This window comes from Halichoerus grypus, chromosome 6, assembly GCF_964656455.1.
Source record: "Halichoerus grypus chromosome 6, mHalGry1.hap1.1, whole genome shotgun sequence".
Lineage (NCBI taxonomy): Eukaryota > Metazoa > Chordata > Mammalia > Carnivora > Phocidae > Halichoerus > Halichoerus grypus.
Genome location: NC_135717.1, coordinates 17,645,706 through 17,660,078, shown reverse-complemented (window position 1 = coordinate 17,660,078; position 14,373 = coordinate 17,645,706). Strand labels below are relative to the sequence as shown.

The window sequence follows — 14,373 nt, the reverse complement described above, 5'->3', positions numbered from 1 at the left end:
GTGGGCACGTTTAACTGGAATAAAAACCCAAGCCATATTTGCAAAAGGAAAGTGGAAAGAACACTAAGAACAAAGGAGAGACGTGGAGGTGGTAGGGCAGCGACAAGAAGCCAGCTCTGTCCGGAAGCTTTGCGCACCGTGCGGGGTAAAGGAGGAAATGCCCGAGCCTGCGTGCCCGTGGCCACGATCCTGGGACAAGAACAAGGTTGGTGGAACAGGGAGGCAGGGGAGTCCTGAAGAAACAAGGTCCTAAGGGAGGCTTGGCCTCACACGGAGGAGGGCTTCCCCCAACCCAAGCAGATGGGAAGAAGCGAGAAGTGAGCAGCTGGGTGGGTTTGTGCTTTCGTGGCGGGAGGCAATCTGATCCATCTGTTTTCTCAGTGAAGTGGGAGCCACGGTTGGAGGAGAAAGGAGAAGGTGGGAAGGAGTCATCCAGGACCTTGCTGCTCAGAGTGGGGTGGACAGACCAGAAGCATTGGCACGAGCTGGGGGTTGGGTAGACAGGCAGGATCCTCAGCTCCACCAAGGTCCCTAGGAGACTCACAGGCAGATGGAAGTTTCCCATCCCAGAAAGGGGGAAAAGAAGCTGGCAGGCATAGCGGGTGGTGGGGGGCGGCAGTGAGTGCCCGTTCAGGACTGTGAACTAGGAGGGAAGCTGCCAGCCCAGTGCAGGATGCTCGTGCAGAGCTGGCTTGCTCGGTGCAGGCAGAGAGCGGGTGATGGTTGCCATCCTGCCAGGCAGGGACCGCGACAGCAGAGGGGGGCACAGGAGTGGGGGGTCTAGGCAGCAGCTATGGTGATGGTGTGCGGAGCCCAAACAGGACGAGAGGGACGGTGGTGGCACAAGGGGCTGATGGGCAGCGGACCGGTGGGCTCGAGGAGGTCAATGAGGTCAATGAGCTGTTGCATGCGGGTACCAGAGTAAGTGACCACGAGGACAGAAGGGGGAGACACTGAGATCTCGGGGTAGGGGGTGAGGTGTGGGGTCATTATGAGATCTGAGGTGTAAGCTTGGAAGCAGAAGAGGTTGGGAAACCGAGAGGCCTGCTATAGGCTGCCTGAAAGTTCCTCTATCCTCCCACCGCCCCCCCCGGAAGTTTGCTCCCACAAATCTAAAGACGGCGAGAGGAAATGGATTGATTTGCTCTCGGGTGTGGTCTGTGCATCATGATTTTTGAAAGCTTTCCAGGAGATTATAATGCGCAGCAGAGTTTGAGAGACCCACAGGTGTAGACAAAGAGACCCAGGCATTGACAGAGAGAAAGGGCCAAGCAGGGGGACAACAAGAAGGTACCCTGGAGTGGGCATAGCCCAGGGAAGTCTGACCAGGAAAAGGGGCCTCGGGTGAACCAGCTGGGCAGCGGCACATGTCCTGTGTTGTAGGTGAGCGGAAGATGGAGATGGGGCGGTCTTCCTCTGCAGGACCAGATCGTAAGCAGGGGTGTGCGAGAGTGTGTGTGAGACAGACAGGCAGACAGTCCCCCAGTCTGCGCTGCATTGTGTCAGACTAGCCACTAGAGGGAGCGCTGCGCTCACACATGCAGGGACTGGACCCGCGGGTCGCTCTGGCCTCTTGATCGGACAGCTTCCACGTTCTTGTTGCAGATTTTGTAGCCACACACCCCTGGGTTTAACTGCAGTCCCCACTACTTCCAAGGCCGGGTGACCTTGGCCAGGTTACCCAAGTGCTCTGTGACCCAGTTTCCTCAGCGGTAAAATGGGCACGGCCATGGTTCCAACCTTCTGAGATTGTTGGCAGCATGAATGAGGTCATGCCTGGGATGCACAGTGCCACACTGGGGGATGCTAACCCGACGTGATGGTGGAGGAGGTTTTGCTGTCGCCTCTGTCTCTCTCTGCTTCTCCTGCAGCCCCTCAGCCCAGCCCAGGCCCAGGGACATGGAGATGGGCTTTCTGGGGTTGGGGGAGAGCAGAGACTGGGGTGGGGCAGGTGGTCCCTAGGGGCAGGGACAAGGAGAAGCCCAGTCACCTTCCCTCCCTGCTCAGTCGTGCTGGTTCTCTTATCTTGGAGCATTTCTCATCCTCTGGCTCATTCCCGGCCGTGGTCTCACCCTTCTGGCCACTGTACCTTCCTCCCTCCTCTGGGGAGCCCAAGGGACCAGCAACTACCCTAGCCTGGTAACCACATCATCCCTGGAGCAACGCCACTGCCTGGTACCCAAGGGGCTTGGAGGGGGTGCTCCTTCCCAGCCATTCTCCTAACTGGCCCCCTCACTGTCTCCTGCCCACACCAGCCAAGAGCTGACCTATCAAGCCGCACCACAGGGGGACCCGCATTTCCAAATCTGCAGACACCCCAGGTGCAGAGGTTGCTCTGGGAAGAAGGCCCACAGAAGCAGCCCACACAGGGGGACAGCCTGCCCTGACATTAAACACCGATTTGCCAGTATTGTTAAAAGCAGGGCATTATATCCTAAGATCTGGATTTCCAACTTTTCTTGAAAACTTGGAGGCTCTGAGAGCCTGAGCTTACATTCCCACGTGGCACCAGTAGGCCCCAGGGGAGAGGAGGCCACCGTGCAGGTGAGCCAGGCCTCTCCGGTTTACCACTGTCCCCACCCAGGCCGTGTCCCCCAGCCACAGTCCCTCCCCGGCCGCTGTGAACATCTCAGTCTGGGAGCCTGTGCCAGAGAGTTCGGGTGAACCCTTCCATGGTGCCGCCGCTTGCCCAAGGCAGGCTGAAATGAGGTGGAGGATCGGGGTTCCCCCAAAATGACAGCAGACCCTCAAGGGCAAGGAACCCTGGGGACCAGAGAGCTGCTTAGTGTCCTCACCTGTTCATAGAAATTCATGGTCCAGATGCCCACCGTAAACTACACACACACACACACACACACACACACACACCCCTTACCCTCGTGGTCCAATCCGTCAGCAGAACCCCCGCTTCTCCCCACCTTTTCCTCCTACTGCCCCAGTCCAAGTTGCTGTCTTCTCTAACCCAGCTGGGTGCAGGAGGCTCCTCATTTCTCCTCTTGCCCCCCAAAGGCTGTCTGCCCCACAGCAGCCAGAGGGAGCCTATGAAAGCCCACGACATGGCTCATTCCCTCCAGTGACTCCCACCTCACTCAGAGTTAAAGCCGAAGGCTTATGGTGGCCCTGAATGAACTGTCCCCATTACCTCTCGTCTCCTCTCATGCTTTACCAGCCTCCTCGTTGTTCCTGACATCCCAAGCACACTCTGGCCCCAGGACCTTTGCACTGGCTGTTGCCCTGGCTGGCCTATTGTTCCCTGCCCAACCCCCCCCACCCCCGTATCCGCATGGCTCCCTCCCTCACCTTCGTCAAGCTTCTGCTCAAGTGTAACCTTCTCTATGAGGACTTCCCTGTCCTCCCTGTCCCCTCTCCGCTTTTTATCCCCCCTCGCATGAATCCCTTGCATAACTGTTGACTGAAGCGCCCTGTTTGTTGTCCTCCCCGTCACGAGAATGGGTGAGAACAGAGATTTTTTTTTTCTGTTTTGTTCATTGCGTAGAGGAAGCACGCAACAAATATTTGGTAACTGAATGAGTGAAAGGATAAATGGGTGAAATGAGAGCGTGCGGAAGGGCTGTCAGGACTACCAGATGGTGTGTGTCACGCAGGGCCCCAAACCTGGGGCTCACTGCTCTATCATTAGCGTCTTGCAATTGTACGAACTTCATCTTTGAATTTGTAAGTGAAGTCTGATGGGACATCCCGCCCGCGTCCCCTGCGTGGGTTCTCAGCTACCGGCTCCTGGCCCCACGCAGTCACCCCTGCTGTTCCTTCATGTGGCGGGGGCCTGGGTGAAGGCAGGGTCCAGGCTGGGTCCAGGCTGAGCGTGCAGTGGGGTGGCCCTGGGCACCTGTGAGGGGCTGCACTGACCCAACGCGTAACCCCGCGCGCAAGGGAGCATGACACTGAACAGTAACTAAAAACCCGCCATGACGGCCTGAGAGAGAGAGCTGGGTAGAAGGGCAGGCTTTTGCTCCGCTTTCTGAACAAGAGGCCCACATTCTGTAGCTGGCCCTACTATCAAGGGCTCACGCCTCCCCAGGACTAAGTGCTCTACCCGCCGGAGCTGGGGTGGTGATGGTGATTAGAGAGAAACAAGGCTCAAGCAAGAGAAGGCCCCTGGGGCTCCTGGAGCAGGTAACTGGCCTGGAAGAGAACATTCCCTCGACCTCCTGAAGGCCCTGCCCTGTCTGCACGGTGAGCAGGAGGCTGAGGATGAGCCAGGGCAAGCTCCTTCCTCCCTGGCCTCAGTTGCCACATCCGTGGGCCGGGACAAGAGGCCTGCACATCCTTCCGATAGTGACAGTTGGCAAGCTTTGCAGACTTACACGCGGTGGGATGTGTGCGTGGCAGTCATGGTTCCCGGCCCGCCACGGGGCTTGTCAGGTTGCTCTGAAGGGTTCCTAAGTCAGGGCTCAATTTCTGTCCCTGTGCCCCAAAATGTTCAAAGGGAACCTGGTTTTAGCCTCCAAGGGATGGGTGACAGGGACCAGCCCTCAGTGATGACTTCAGGCCCAGGTGTCGATCGTATATACGAGCTTGGTGAGGGTGTCAGACCTTGATGGTAAGTTCCGACCGGCCCCTGGGGGTGGCCGCACACCCTGATGGTCACTGCAGGTCTTGGTAGTGGCCTCAGACCCCCGTGGTGGCCGCAGACAGACCCTAGTGACACGTGGGAGGCACCAGGCATCTCATTCCCTGGCCCTCCATCCTGCCTAAGCCCCCATCCCTCCCCAGTCATTAGAATTTGAGCCATTCTCCAGGATCCACTTAATTAGCCAAGCTCATTAACTCCCACAGGCTTCTCCTCCCCACCTAATTAACTGACTTAATTAGGGCTTGCAGGCCTGGCTCCACCCAGCCCCCTCCTGCTCCCACCCTGCCCACCTCCTCCAGGCCCTGGCTCAGCCGAGCCTCCACCAGGCTGGGAATGGATTGGTTGTGGCCGGGACCCTTCTAGCACCCAGACCTCTGCCCTGTGTCCCTCCCCACTCCCTGCACCCCAACCCCAACATTGTCCCAGGACACCAGGACAGGGCTCCTCCCGGGCAGGGCAGCAGCTCATAGGCAGAAATAGATAGAAATCGGGAAATTGTGATAGGGAGGGGCAGGGGGAGAGAGATGGAAATGAGGCAGAACAGAATGGGATGAGAGGAGGAGGTGAGGATGGCTTTGTTGAGACGGATGGGCTGGGCAGCACAGTGGCTCTGGGCCTGGACTCTGGAGCCTGCCTGGGTTCGAGTCCCAGCTAGGGGTGTGAACTTCAGCAAATACCTCCCCTTTCTGTGTCGTGGAGACACGATGAGAGCAGCCTCACCATAGGGTTGTCGTGAGGTTTGAATGAGTTAATATGCGTATGATGCTTAGGACTTGGCCTGGCACAAATCTGTGCTTGTGAAATAAGCAGGCAGGGATGAACAGAGGTTCCCTGAGGGCTGGGGGCTGGAGGAAGGGATCGGGCGGCCAGAGGGTCCCATCCCTGGGGGGCAAGGACACCCCCTCCCCAGGCAGATTCTGGGAGGGCCAGTAATGGACGGAGGCCGCCTACTGGGCAGAGCCCTTGGCCTGGGAGAGGCTAAAAGAATAAGAACACAGTGTCCATTCCCACTCCAGGGATGGAAGAGGCTGGCCTTGTTAGTTCAGGACCTCTACAGCCCATGCCTCAGTTTCCCCATCTGGGGGAAGGCCAAGCCTTGTGGCAGTACCTGGCATACCCTCGATGCCCAATAAACGGTTTGGGGGGCAGGTGCTCAGCTGCGCTTCGCCTCCCCTGGGGCCAAAACAAAGAAGGTGTGCTGTGCTGGCAGGACGCAGGTCAGACAGAAAGCAGAACTTCCTGGACTTGAGGGGTACAAGCTCTGCAAGGTGGGAGAAAGGAAGTGTGTCCGAGTTGTTGAGCAGGCTCTAGGGGAGAGATGGAGGTTGATACCCAAGAGTGAGCAGGAAGCAGGGAGAAGGAGGCTGAACGCCGAGATGGCCCTTTCCCTCTGTAGCCCCTGCTCACCCGCCCCTGCTCACCCGCCCCTGCTCACCCGCCCCTGCTCACCCCTTGCCAACCCAGCGCAGCCGTCACTTTCTCCAGAAAGTCCTGACATTTGTCTCTCCTTTGTAGTCTGATCTCGGTCAGAATTTGCCATTTATTGGCGTGATTAGAACAGTGTCTCCCCCACGAGGCTGGAAGCTCCTGAAGGCAAGGACGGCTGTGTACCTCACCTATTTATACCTGGTGCCCCCTTCCGGTAGGCGCCCATTATCGAGAATGAATGAATGAATAAATGCATGCCTTGGCCTAGAACCCAGAGGTTCCTGAAGCTTAAAGGGAAAGGGACCCCATGTGGCAGCCCAGGAACCCACCTGCGTGCTCAGCTATGAACCCACCCAGCTCCTCAAGTGACCCCAAGAACAAGTGCCCTTGGGGAGCAGGAACTAGACTCCGAGGATCTGAAACCCTTGCTCCTGGGCGGGCTGAGCTCCCTCTGAGAATTCCCTTTCACAACCTGGGATGCTGAGGAAGTAGTGAGTATGGGGACAGACGGCAGAATTATTCATTTACCCCTGCATTTTTAAACACTTCAGAAACCCACATTTGTACATAGTATAAAGAACTTGGGGTTGTAAGTGGCAGAGACCCAAGTCCAGCTCACAAGCACAAAAGAAACTTTAGGGGGTTACATACCCGAAAAGTCCAGAGTCTTCAGGTATGGCGGGATCCAGGGGCTCAAATGATGGCATGAGGATTTTGACTCATCATCTCTTGGTTCTGCAGTCTGCTGTTTTGGCTTTCACCTCTGAGAGGGTCTCCCTGGTAGTACTAATTCCAGACGTATATCTCTGTATCTTTTGGTTCAGTGAGAGTTATTTCCTATTGGCCCGGCTCAGGGTACAGACCTATCTCAGAAACAATCAGGGTGGGGCGCCTGGGTGGCTCAGTCGGTTAAATGTCTGCCTTCGGCTCAGGTCATGATCACAGGGTCCTGGGATCGAGCCCCGCATCGGGCTCCCTGCTCAGCGGGAAGCCTGCTTCTCTCTCCCACTCCCCCTGCTTGCTCTCTCTCTCTCTCTCTCAATTAAATAAATAAAATCTTAAAAAAAAAAAAAAAAAGAATAACTTTTGCAGTATGTGATTCTGTGTTTTCTAAAGCCAGATCCAGGCATTATCTAAAATGACCTCACCTCGTACTCTCTGAGAGACACAGGACTGGGCTGTAGCTCGGCTCCCTGACCCCCTGCACTCATACCTGCTGCTCTCCTTAGGGGCTGGATGTGGCTGTTTCTCTGCGAAGTTGTGGAGGGAGGATCTGATAGGTCCTCACCTCCCCACCCCCAAGCTTATTGCAGGGGAGCAAGAAGCATCCTCTGGAATCCTCAACAGACTCAGGGCTACCCAGAGCTGGTTCAGTCCCAGCTCCTTCCTCGGGAATGGAGCACCAAAGCTATCTCCAGGAAAGTAGGCATTTGGAAGGAAACAAGTGCTGTCTAGTACACATCCCCAGGGGTCTGGATCTCCTGATGCCCTAGTTTGGATTTCCCAGAAACAAACCCTGAGACAGGGATTGGAAAGGAAGTCGTTTATTTGGCAGGTGATCTCAGGGAGGGGAGTGGAGAAGCGGGCCAGGAAGGCAATGCCAAGCAAGTTACTGCAGGTACTGCTGTGGGTGTGAGCAGAGCAGGCGGGATCAGACAAGGCCCACAGGAAAAGTGATGAGGATGCTGGCAAGTAGGAGTGGGGGAGGGGCCGGGGAAGACTGGGTAGGGGACTGACAGCGTCTGCCACCAAGACTAGCACTTACCACGGGGCCCTGGGGTTGGCATGATGCTCACATAGTCCAAGTAGAGTACAACTCTCTTATCCAGCATCAACTCTCCCCCCATCTTTTAGCAACATTACCCCAATTTTCCCTTGGGGACCCGTATTCCTTGACATATCCTTCCCTACGCATTAGGGGGTTCTCGGGGGGAGGAGGGGCTCACTTGTTGGGCTCTAGGAGTCGGCTTGTGACCCAGCGCCCACCAATCAGTGTCTACCAGCCCCCTGGTCACCCTGATTGTTTCTTTTTCTTTTTTTTTTTTTAAGATTTTATTTATTTAGGGGCGCCTGGGTGGCTCAGTCGTTAAGCGTCTGCCTTCGGCTCAGGTCATGATCCCAGGGTCCTGGGATCGAGTCCCACATCGGGCTCCCTGCTCGGCGGGAGGCCTGCTTCTCCCTCTCCCACTCCCCCTGCTTGTGTTCCTGCTCTCGCTACCTCTCTCTCTGTCAAATAAATAAATAAAATCTTTAAAAAAAAAAAAAAGATTTTATTTATTTATTTGACAGAGAGAGAGACAGTGAGAGAGAGCACGAGCAGGGGAAGCAGAAGAGGGAGTGTTCTCCTTCTCCCTCTCTCTCTCTCTCTCTCGAATAGATAACATCTTTAAAAAATAAATAAAATTGAAAAAAATAAAAAGGCTTCCACTGAATAATTTTTAATTATTTTGAAAATTGTAAAAGAAAATACAGAAAAGTGTAAACCTGTGCATATCTACAGCTAGAATCAATGTTAACATTTTGTCATATTTGTGTCAGATATTTTTTTAAAAGATGTATTTATTCATTTGAGAGAGAGCACACGCAAGTGGGGGGAGGGGCAGAGGGAGAGAATCTTCAAGCTGACTCCCCGCTGAGCACAGAGCCCAAAGCTGGACTCAGTCCCACGACCCATGATATCATGACCTGAGCTGAAACCGAGAGTCAGATGCTCGACCGACTGAGCCACCCAGGCGCCCCCCGTGTCAGATATTTTTAATTAAAAAAAAAGAAAAAAAACATGACACAGAAAAATGAATTCCCATTATCTACCCTGACCCCAGGCCCATTTCCTAGATTCCATCTCCAGGAGCAACCACTCTCATGATTTTAGAGATATTCTTCTCCTATCCGTTGGCAAGCTTTCAGCTACAAGGAGCAGAATTCCCTTCAAAGCCGCTCCAAGTACAACTCAGCAGCTCAGCAATGTCATAAAGAAGCGGGTTCTTTCCTCTCTGCACTGCCATTATACTGTACTTCCCATCATCAGTGGCATCCTGCTGGTTGCGGTCGCAGTGTTGTATTTTGACACGGGAGGTGGGGACTCATCAGGACTCTTGCCGGAACACTGTGTTTCTCACTTCAGAATATATTCTCCATAAAGGTAATGAGAGATTTAAAGATCCATCACCTCCAGCTGCTGTCCATCCTGGGCTGCCCTGCTGTCTTCCTTCTGATCCATCCTGCGTTCTGGTGGAGCTGTTGGTTTTTGTTATCGGCAATAGCTTGACCTGTGTCTCCCAGGGGCGCTGGATGCTCCTGTTCCTGTCTGTGAAGAGCTTCCATAACCTTTGCTCAGAATGTCATCATGGTCTTCAGCTTCCTAAACCTAATCTGCTCTCTGAACTACTCAGGCACCAATGCCACCAGGATCTCTGGCCATGCTGATGGCCTGGGCATGATGGTGGCCATCTGGGCAGAGGGTGCTTCCTGCACTATCATAATGCGGACCAACAAGCCAGGAATGCCTTCTCTTTGTCATGACTGGGAACGTGAGGCAATAAGGAGCTTTTGCAGTATGTGGGAAATCCCCAAATGCCACCATTTTTCCCCAACATGGGGACTACCAATATGGCCGACACATCGATTTCAGTTCAACTAGTAGAGTCACCCAAACTCATATAGTTTGAAACGTGATGTATATATTCTAGAGGACAGGGACTCTGTTTCGATTCCTTCCCCAACCCCCACAACAGTAGCAGAAACTTCTGACACATCAGTGACCACAAGATGCAGCCCAAGGGAGGTCCTGGGATGGATTCCTAGCCCCACAAGCTTCCTTGAGCACGGAGTGGCAAACTGATTGCCTGCGCGTGTGAATCCACACCAGCATCAGAGAGGGTGTGGGCCCCAGGCCGAGGAAACCTAAAGGGACATCTGTTTTCTGATGTTTCTTCTGTGTTGTTACGGAAATCAGAGCTAAGTTTTATCTTTGTGTTCTGCTATCCAGATCACACCCATTAAGACCCTCTCTGGAAGGGCAGCATTGCTTTGGATACAAAAGTTTGAGCTATCAAGAGTGGATTATCCCCAGGTGTCAAGGAAAAAGGAGTGCAGCATTACGAATAGCTGTTTTAGCTCCTCTCTTCAGATATATCGTGAAGGTTCACTCCTCCAAGAAGTGGGCCAAGGATGGGGTCAGACGCTGCAAGCAGCTATCTTACTGGGGAAAACGCTTGGGCAGGAAAATCAGAAGGGAGCCAGAGGAGGCTGGGCGAACCATCAGGCTCAATAGATCCAATGCGTGGAAGAGGAAACAAAGGAAGGAAGGTGGGATAAGAACGTTAAGAACGTTTTGATGAAGCCAATGGGAAGTCCTTGATCCCCAGTTGCCTATCAGAGAAGCTCTGTGTCTCTAAGGAACTGGGTGCTTTAGTGTTTTCGAGGCACTCAGTCACTGACTGGGATCAGCTAGAAGGAAGCAAAGTGGGGCCAGCCTTCTTCATGAACTCTGGAGAGCCTCCACCGCTGCTGCCCTGGGCAGTCAGAGATCTAGATGGTGCGTTTTCATGACTGCCACATCCCACCCCTCGGGCCACGCAGCTCCACCGTGGATGCCTTGAGTCTGTCTTTCTAAATGGAAACTGTGAAGAGGGTGGTTGGTGAAATTAACTACAGCCCCTCCCCCTCGTTGTACTTGATCTCAGGGCCAGGACTGGTACCCGTCCTTTCCCCCTTTACTACCCATTCTTAATTATCCACACTCTCAACTTGGCAGGTCTCCATGGATCACCCGGGGGTGTGACCCAACCCTTCAGTCCTGAGGGGTCTAAACTCTTGGTTATCATAACCAATGGATCACTCCAATGGATTACTGACTTCCACCTGTATTTCTCCCTGCTCCCACTTTGTATAAGCAGCCCTGCCTTCTTCTAGTAACTAATCAGGGTACTTGTAACTTCTAGTAACGGATTAGGGTCAATTATTACTGCCAGGAAGTGACTCCTCTTCTTGCCTGCTGGTTCCAAACACATGGAGCCCAAAGTGCCCTGGCAACAGCCACAGCTTAAACATTAAGGGGACCCTGGATGTGTCCCCTGAGAAGAGTGTGCCCCCTTTGGGGACCAGGACTTCTCACCCTGCAGAGGGGCGGACTTGAATACCCATTTTGGCAAACATTTACTAATTGCATTGTGGGTAATCAAATCCCCAGGCCAGGAATGAGGGAAGGCTTCTGCAGAAGGTGGCCTTGATAACCTTTGATCACCGTGGCTGGGAGCATTTCAAGGCCAGATTCCGCTCCTGCCCCTCTCTAGGCCTCAGTTTTCTCGTCTGTAACAAGAGGAAAACGCACTCTAAATTCGAATGTTCTGGGACTCGGTTACTAGACATTTCCTTCCCTCTTTCTCCCTCTCTAGCCTCCTGCTTCTGCCTGCCCCATAACTTAAACCCCTCCATTAGTCTGTTTGGGGCAATAAGGCCTTACTGGGAGAGGTGTAGAACAAAGGGTGAAATTTGAAACTCTGGACCATCAGCAGGACATGGAGGGGGGAGAGAGGAAAGGCAGACAAAGAAGAGATACCTGGAGTGGGGAGGGGTGGGGATAACTTGTATGGAGAACAAAGAAGAGGGGAAAGGTGTTCTACTCAAAGGAAACCAAGTGTAGAAGGCACGGAGGTCTGAGAAAGCACATATTCTAGGAACGCTGGCTAAGGTCAAGGCTTAATGGAGCAGAGGGGACCTCATTATGGAAGGGTAGAGGCCCCAAAGGCTACGGGGTCTGAACACCAGGATAGGGAAGTTAGATTTCTCTCCCTGGAGGTAACAGGGCATCCTTGGCAATGCTATGCAGAGGAGCAACCCAGTCCACTTAGTGCTTTACAGAGCTGATGGTCCCACAGTACTTGGATTCTAGAACAAAAGCATCTAGACAGAAGCAGGAGGGAGAAAAGCTGGGGACTTAGACAATATTCTCAGAAGCAGAGTTTCCAAAATGATGGCCCATGGTCTAGATTTGGCCCCAAAGCACATTTCATTTGGCCCATTCACTATTTCCGAACTTGGGGATTGGTTTCAAATACAGAAAAATTGGAAGACGCTACGTTAGAATATGGATTTCCTGCTTCTCTTGAAAGATCATCTGTCCTGTCCAGGCCCACGATGCTCCAGTTTGCCTCATCTCACCACTTCCTATCACCTGACACCTGACCCTTGTCACTAATTTGTGTGATCTATAGATACATGAGTCTGCCATCCCTTGTTCAAAATTATCTAGATGCAGTCAGGGTGGTTGGGAAGAGTATGCTAGGTGGAGAAAACAGCCTGAACAAAGAAGAAATAGGGAAGGTGCTGGGTGTGTTGGGGGCTTTTTTGTTAATGAAACAGTGCGGCTGGGGCTTCATGGAGGAGTCTGAGAAAGAGGGGGAATAGGGCCTGGGAGGATGAGTGGTCTCTATCTCATCTCCACCCTCATCTCCCCCGCTTCCTTCTAGGCCACCAAACATCAGCATCAGACAATGCTCCTTTCTAACATCCAGGTAGTGTCTTTGCACACGCTGCTCTCTCTGTTCGGAATCCCCTTTCCTCTCTTCTCTCTGGTGAGCACTGTGCAGATCAGCTGCATCCCACGACTAGTCACTGTTCATAGCGGGGGTCACAAAAAGCGACCTAGTCTGGTCACGCGCGGCCCCCAAGGCCCCAGGTCACGACCTCTTCCCTGAGTAGACTGGTAGTTCTCCGAATTCTCGCTCAAAATAGAATGGATGGATGGATGGATGGATGAGCGGACAGACAGGACAGACTGACGGATGAATGAATGCACACGGGATTGCAGAGCAGAGCTTGGCTGTTTCCCTCCTTGGAACAGACACATGCTCCGCCCCACAAGAACAGACTGGGACAGTCTGGGGCAGTCTGGTCCCGAAGGGGCCAGGAGGCTGGACCAGGTGACCCTCTCAGACTCCCCCGAGTCCTCCCTAACCTCGTTCTCGCCCCCTCGTGGGCTCTGACCTAGAAAAGACGGGGGTGGGAAGATGGAGCGGGAGCCCACGGGCGCTAGGACCCAGCGCGGCCGGAAGGCGGGGTGGGGGCGCCGCGCGCCGCTCCTTCTGCGCGGGGAGAATCTGCGCCCCGCGGCGCGCGGCGGGAGGGCGCGGCGGGAGGGCGAGCGCGCGCCGTGGTGAGTGCGCGTGCGCGAGAGCGCGCGCCAAGCGGGGCGGACAAAGGGGCGGGCGGCGGCGCGCGAGCCGGAGGGCGGAGCCGCGGGCCAGGCGGGCAGGTGCGCGCGGGCCAGAGGGCGGAGCCGCGATGCAGCGATGGAGCGCTGCCCGGGCGGGCGCCGGGGCCGGGGCCCGAGCAACTGGCGGATCGCGAGCCGGAGCCGCAGTCAGAGCCCGGACCAGGCCGGGGTTCGGGACCTCAGGGCCGGGCTGCTCGTAGCGGCGGCAACGGAGCCCCCCAGCGGCTGAGGGGCTTCCTCCCAGTTCCTGCCGGTGGCCGGGACTCAGCAAGCCCCCGCAGCCGGGGAGCGCGGGGATACCCCCCACCACATCCAGGACCCAGAGACCCCCAAGAAAGCGGGAGACCCCTCCAGATCCAACAGAGAGCGACTCCCCAGCTGGGGAAAGCGGAGACTTCCTCCGTATTCAGAAGACAGTGACCTCCCTACGGTACGGCTAAGACTACCCCTCTTCAATCTGGGCCCCCCCAAGACCTAGAACGCAGTGACCCCCCGTCCGGGATTGCTGGGACACCCCCCCGTCAAGAACCTGGTCATTACAACTCCACACCTCAAGACACGAAGACCCAGCTCAGAACGCCCCTAGATCAGGGGGTTCCTAGACCCCCCAATTCCGGTACACAGGAACCCCAAATCTAGGGAACTGAGGACAGTGCGAGAGCTACCCCTCACCAGCAAGAGGCCTCGGGGCCCCCTCAAAGCTCCAGGACCCGGGCGACTGAGCCCCTCGCGGCGCCCTTCGCATCCCAGCCTATGGTTGTGGCGCCCTGAGCCCCCCCGGGCCGGGCTGACGGAAACCGAGACGGCGCCCAGGCCCCCTGCCGCGGCGTCCCCGCGGCCCCAGCCCAGGTAAGCCGGGCCCAGGTGAGTGGCCGCCGAGGTCCCTAACCCTGCAGGTGGGGAAGGAAGTATTGGGTGCACACTGCCCCCTCCCCAGCGTCGCCATGGAGCCGAGGCTGAAGGACGTCTCTTTGTGTCTCGCTCGGAGGAGCCGCCCCCTCCTCCTCTCCCTTCCCCCACCTCACACCCTAGCCCTGGGGTTTGGGCGCTGCTCCCGGGCCCCACGGGGGGAGTAGTGGTAGAGCCCCTTGTGCCATAGAGAGGGGGGAAGAGGGTGGAGAGTCTCCCCCCGCCC

General features: G+C 55.3%; 1 protein-coding gene across 3 annotated transcripts in view; it reads left to right on the top strand.

Annotated features, from left to right (window-relative positions):
* The window catches only part of SBK1 (SH3 domain binding kinase 1), a 49,176-nt gene that overhangs the window by 10,935 nt on the left and 23,868 nt on the right, over positions 1 to 14,373 (top strand). The window contains exon 1 of one of the 3 annotated variants that reach the window (XM_078074655.1): positions 13,247 to 14,087. The exons of 1 other annotated variant lie outside the window; for it this stretch is intronic. The gene's annotated coding sequence lies outside the window, so the exon portion shown is untranslated. Of the gene's footprint in view, positions 1 to 13,246; positions 14,103 to 14,373 lie in introns of those variants that run through there. One more of the 3 variants, XM_078074656.1, reaches the window with a different exon arrangement.